The sequence below is a fragment of the Puma concolor genome, chromosome E1 (assembly GCF_028749965.1).
Source record: "Puma concolor isolate L17-30 chromosome E1, mPumCon1.1.hap2, whole genome shotgun sequence".
Classification (NCBI taxonomy): Eukaryota; Metazoa; Chordata; class Mammalia; order Carnivora; family Felidae; genus Puma; species Puma concolor.
This window is the reverse complement of record NC_141680.1, coordinates 16,987,581-16,993,760: the sequence shown is the minus strand read 5'-3', so window position 1 is coordinate 16,993,760 and position 6,180 is coordinate 16,987,581. Positions and strand designations below refer to the sequence as shown.

Sequence of the window (6,180 nt, the reverse complement as noted above, 5' to 3'; positions counted from 1 at the left end):
TGGTGATGGTTGTACAAAAGTATGAATGTTCTTACTGAACTGTACCCTTAAAAATGCATAAGGTGGATGACACCTGGGTGGCTCAGTCAGTGGAGCGTCCAACTCTTGATCTCAGCTCAGATCGTGATCCCAGGGATGTGGGCTCGCGCCCCACATCAGGCTCTCTACTGAGTGTGGAGTCTGCTTAAGATTCTCTCTTTCTCTCTCTCTCTCTCTCTCTCTCTCTCTCTCTCTCTCTGGAAAATAAATAAAAAATGAGTAAGATGGGTGCTTACTTTGGCAGTGCAGGGACTAAAATTGGAATTAAGAGAAGATTAGCATGGCCCCTGTGCAAGAATAACATGCAAATTCTTTTTTTGTTTCTATTTTTTCTTTAAATGAGTAAGAGAGGCACCTGGATAGCTAAGCTGGTTAAGCATCCAACTCTTGATATCAGCTCAGGTCATGATCTCACAGTTCATGAGCTCGAGCCCTGCATCAGGCTCTGCACTGACAGTGTGGAGCCTGCTTGGGATTCTTTCTTTCCCTCTCTCTGCCCCTCCCCCACTCATGCTGTCTCAAAATAAGTAAACTTTTAAAAAAATGAATAGTAAGTTTTATGTTATGTGTATTTTACCACAATTAAAAATGAAGAATAAACACTGTGAACTTAAAACTGAAAGGGGTGCCTGGGTGGCTCAGTCGGTTAAGCGGCCGACTTCGGTTCAGGTCATGATCTTGCGGTCCGTGAGTTCGAGCCCCACGTCGGGCTCTGTGCTGACAGCTCAAAGCCTGGAGCCTGCTTCGGATTCTGTGTCTCCCTCTCTCTGACCCTTCCCCGTTCATGCTCTGTCTCTCTCTGTCTCAAAAATAAATAAATATTGAAAAAAAAAAAAACTGAGGAGAGATTTTCTGCTGTCAGGGTAGAAGCCAAAGATGTCATTTTTATTCCCTCATGTTCATGGCTGTGTGTAATAACAATAATTTAATTTTAACACTTGCAAAACTTTGTTTTCTCATCTGCAAAATGGGAAAACTAATTCCTACTTAAATTGTCACTGGGAACAAATGAGATAGTATATGCGAAAAAGTAAGTGGTACCTAGTAGATGTTCAGTAAATGTCAATTGACTGATTTGTTCTTGTAAAACAGAGCTTTTGGGAGTGGAATAGAGGATCTCATGATTTTTCCCCAGGTAATTGGCATTAAGAATGAGACTGAGGGAGGGGCGCCTGGGTGGCTCAGTCAGTTAAGCGTCCGACTTAGGCTCAGGTCATGAACTTGCAGTTTGTGAGTTCAAGCCCTGAGTCAGGCTCTGTGCACACAGCTCAGAGCCTGGAGCCTGCCTCAGATTGTCTTCCTCACTCTCTGCCCCTCCCCACCTTCTCTCAAAAGTAAATAAACATTTAAAAAAATTTTTTGTTTTAATGAGACTGGGGGGCTCCTGGGTGGCCCAGTAGAGGTTAAGCTCTGACTCCAGCTCAGGTCATGATCTTACAGTTTGTGAGTTTGAGCTCCGCATCGGGCTCTCTGCTATCAGCACAGAGCCCACTTCACATCCTCTGCCTCCCTCTCTCTCTCTGCCCCTCCCCCTGCTCTCTCTCAAAAATGGATAAACATTTTTAAAAAATGAGATGGAAGTTTTTGGTGAAAATGAAAATCTGCAGTTCACTATTTAACTCAGAGTAACTCTACCCTCTATTAGCCATCTGTAAAGAGGGTGACTTCTTCATGTCTGTTCTCTCCAGTCACATGCCCGTGTCCCCAGTTGGAGGGTTTTCTTAATTTCTGCCTCACTGAATTCCTCCCTCACTGAATTCCTCCTTTGAGGAGGGAGGAGGCTCCAGGGAGGTGGTTTTCCTTCCCTGCAGAACCAAGTATCCTGAGAATGAGTCTCCAGGGCTCAGCTTCCCCCAGCCACACCCCATCCCCACCTCCCCAAGCCCCTGATGTGCCCTGGGGAAATGCTTCTGAGCAAGGAAAGCATCCTGGGGCAAGGGACTCTCTGAGAACTACAGCCCACATTGGGGGGGGGGGGGGAGCGGCATGGGTTTCTCAAGGAGGCTCCTTGGCGGGCAAGACTTTGCCCTTGATGTGGGTGGACCAGCCAAGCTACCCCTGGTGCCAGAACAGGGCTGGAGGAAACTTCCCCAGAAACCCCAGAAACACAAGCAGCAATGCAGAGACAAAACGCTAAGGCCTCTCGTTAAAATGACGACTTGGTCTGTGAAGTAAAATCCAGACCAGATCTAGTATTCTGGCTTTGTAAATGCTGATGGCTGTAGGTGACCAGCAAGAATGCTGACAGCATCGGGAGGAGGCAGCTGGAAAGAGCACGGATTTGGAGAACAGAAAGACCTACGTGGGATTTTAAACTACAAACTGTCAGAAGCTGTTCTGTCGGATCACCGTTGTGAACTGTCGCTGGTGGGAGACAGCAGGTGCAAAAGTCATCTCAAAAGCCACTCTGAGATGTTTTTTGGTGTGGAAAGCAAAGACCCAGAGAGGTGTGGAAATTTATTTATTTATTTTTGGAAGTTTATTTATTTATTTTGAGAGAGAGAGGAGAGAGAGAATCATGAGCCTGATGTGAGGCTCGAACCCATGAACCATGAGACCATGACCCGAGCTGAAACCGAGTCGGACGCTCAACCGACTGAGCCACCCAGGTGTCCAAAATTTATTTTAATTAACAAGTACAACTGATAGATTTATTTTGAAGTGGTGAGTATATACAGACGGTGAAGTATTAATCATCTCCTTCCTTAACCAAAATTTCTCACAGTTCTCTAAAATGTGTTTTGCAAACCTATAGCTTTCCATTTCAGATGGATAAAGGCAACCATACATTAAACCAGCCTGATGGCAAGAGAAATCTTTTCTGGCGTTGAGGGAGAACAAAGGTCGCCAAATTTTAAATTCCCAAATCTCTGCTTCAGTTAATTAATCAGCTAACCACACCTCTTTGTTGGATCCGATCTTGTGAAACCCATCTTATTATCAGCACAGACTAAGTCTTCTGATGGAACAGTATTCGAATGAAAAGGACATTGAGGTCCCCGAGATGTGCTTCAGAGCTTTTAAGTTAAAAGCTGCCTTAAAAATGTAACTCATACCTCTGATTTGATATGTTTTTTTCTAAAAGATGAAGCTTTTATTATGGTTCTAGACCTGACTCCACTGCTGTCCAGCTGTAAGACCTTGAGCAAGTTCAATTAGCCTCAGATTTCTGTACAAACAACCCCGAAGAGTTAGGAGATGTCCCTGCATGGGGCAGATGTGTGACTCTGACATCACAGTCATTAGATGGCCTGTTCCTCTCCCTGTCCAGAGCCGCCCTCTCTCCTGCCATCCACCACAACTGCATGAAGCACATAAAGAAATTGGCATACAAAATAACACGAACTGGGTGATCACAACTGAGTGAAAATCTACACATTGCCCTGAACTCATTCATTCATCAGATATGCAATGAAGCACCTCCCACGTGCCCAGCCTTTTCCTGGGCCCTGGGCATTAGCTGTTTACAAGATAGACTTAAGACAGACTCTTCCTTGGACTTTTGTGCAACTCAACTTGTATACATTGTGTCCACACAACCAACCAAACAAAAGCCCAATGGCAAATGCTTAGAAAGAAAGAAAAAGAAAGAAAGAAAGAAAGAAAGAAAGAAAGAAAGAAAGAAAGAAAGAAAGAAGAAAGAAAGACAGACATAGGGGCACCTGGGTGGCTCAGTCAGTTAAGCATCCAACCCTTGATTTCAGCTCAGATCATGCATGATCTCACAATTCATGGGATCGAGCCCCATGTCAGGCTCTGCACTGGGTGTGGAGCCTGCTTAAGATTCTCTCTCTCCCTCTGTCCCTCCCCCACTTGCCCTCTTCCTCTTTCAAAATCAAAGAGAGACATTTAAGATTGTGGTGGGGGAGAAGTAGACAGTAAACAAGCGAACAAATAAATGAACAAGATGAATTCAGAGGCTGATAAGTGCTGTACTGAAAATAAGCCTGCTGAATGTGAAAGAGAGTGAATAGAGCAATTCAGGGACATTTTTGTCATGTTCATTACACTTTTTGCATTTTCCAAGTTTGCCACAATGAGGCATTAATTTTGTAATCAGAACAAAATGAAGGAGGGAAGAAACCACTCCACACTGTGGGAAGTCACCCAGAGGGAGCACAAGGGGGCCCGTACACACCCAGCAGTGGAAGGGGGGTGCTGGTAAGAGGGCTTTTTCCCTGTGTCCCTCCCCTGTTTTTCTGTCATCATTATAACTAAACCTGCTGCACAGGGAGCCCAAGTCGGTCTCCTTGGTGTGTGTTTACCTCCTGCCTGTTTAACCAGCTCAAGAGCAGCTCCCAAGGGCCATGATCAAAACATGAGTTCATCGCGCTTGGTTCCTCTGGGAGGGCGAGCTGGCTCAACCTGGAACCGGGTGTCTCCCTCTCGGGGGAATGTCCTGAGACCCTAGAGGGAGCCTGGCCTGGGACTTCCCTCAGCTTCCCAAAGCCTCCAACAAATTGAATGGGTTTGGGGAGAGCTGTGAGGTGGTTTGAGGGGCATGAGAAAACCACACAGGTCCATCCAAGTTGAATCCCATTACATGGACTTTCCAGCATCCAATTTGTCCCTTATGTGGACATCTTGCTACAGCCACAGGCCCTTAGAAAGTTTAGCAGATACAGGAAGGGACTCTGAGCTCAGTAGGGGAAGGAGGACGCACCAGAGGTATCTGCCTCCAGCTGGAGTAATGGGAGGGCAGGGTCCCAGCAAAGGGAAACTGGGGCAGGGGCTGAGAGAAGATCTGAGACAAGAGCCAGACCGAAGCATCCAGTTCTAGGGCGATGGCCAAGAGCAAGAATTGAATCCAAAGCAAAGGTCGGAAGAAGTGAACGCTGGGGAGGTCCCTGGAGGCGATGCCGATGCCAAGAGAGCGAGGTTTTCTGGAGATCCGCCCAGTCAGGCCAAGGAGAGAGAGAGCTTCTAGGGGCTTCCAGCCCCTCTGAAAACACCCACTCCATCCCACCCATGTTGTGCCAGTTTTGTGTGTCCTTCCAGTCAGGAGAGGCTGGCATGTGTGAGGAGGCAGTTTTGAGGGAAATTGAAAGTGGCTGCTGCTTAAATCTCTGCCAGGTCCAGCTACAGCACAGAGAGCCCTTAGCTGAGCTCTGCTACTATAAAGCAGCTCGCTGTGTATTCAGAACAAATTCCTTCTTGGAAGCCTGGAAGAAAAATGCTCAGGTATTCACATTGATTGCTTCAGCTAATGGATTATGGTGCAGATTTTTCCTCCCTCCCACATTCCTGTTTTTTAAAAATTAAACTATACATTGTGAAAGTAATACAGAAATAAGTGCTTATTGTAAGATGTTGAGGGTACAAGGTATATGGCATAAAAACTGAGAGGCTGCCTTTGTCCCCTCCCCAGGGTCACCCCCACCCCCACCCCAAGGGTGACTGCTGACTTCAGTTTGGTGAACATAACTTGTATTGCTTTAATGTTAAAAAAAAAAAAAAATGTTAAAGAATGAAGATCGCACGGGCCGGGAAGCACCAAGTTCTTGTGGAGAAGGGTTGCTTACAGCATTCATGGAGCCTGAGAGGCCCTTGGGACACTGGTCCTTGCGACACGCATGGCCCTCCTGCACACTGCGCCCCTGGGAGGGTCCCAAGAAGACCAGATCTCCTCTCACCCAGAAACCTCATCCTCTTACAGGCAACTGTGCAAAAGGGGATCCTTGTTAAAACGTCCTTGAGGAGCCTACAATTCAAAGCACGTTAAGAAACACATAGAAGAAAATTCTCCATCCAATGAAAACAAGTGGGGAAACTCTGGAGACATGCAGGACACTGAGGCGAGAATGTGGGCCGATCGACCCCCCAGCCACCCACCTTTCCAGCTCCTCACTACTTCCTGTCTCCCACTTTGCCCCAATCTTCTGGCTGAGGGTCCTGGTAGCCTGGTGGTGCCGGGAGCCATGAAGAAAGTCAAAGCAGCTTAGAGGCCCATCCATCATTGCCAGGGGTCCCGCAACAGTCAGGTCTGATCAGCCTCAGCACTGCAGGCTCCCAGCCACCTGGCCTTGGGGGCTTCCTCGTGTAGCCCCACCTGTCAGCATCTTGCCTCTTCCCAGACCTTCTGGTTGCCATGGCGACCAGCCACCTGCCCCAGTGGGGAGGCGGGGCTCTTCCCCCAGGCTC

General features: G+C 47.3%; 1 non-coding gene across 1 annotated transcript; it reads left to right on the top strand.

Moving 5' to 3' along the window:
• Nucleotides 1-267: 267 nt before the first annotated feature.
• LOC112855819 (U6 spliceosomal RNA) lies at nucleotides 268-371 on the top strand. Its single transcript, XR_003223053.1, has one exon. It is a non-coding gene; the product is annotated as a U6 spliceosomal RNA (small nuclear RNA).
• The last annotated feature ends 5,809 nt before the right edge of the window (nucleotides 372-6,180 follow it).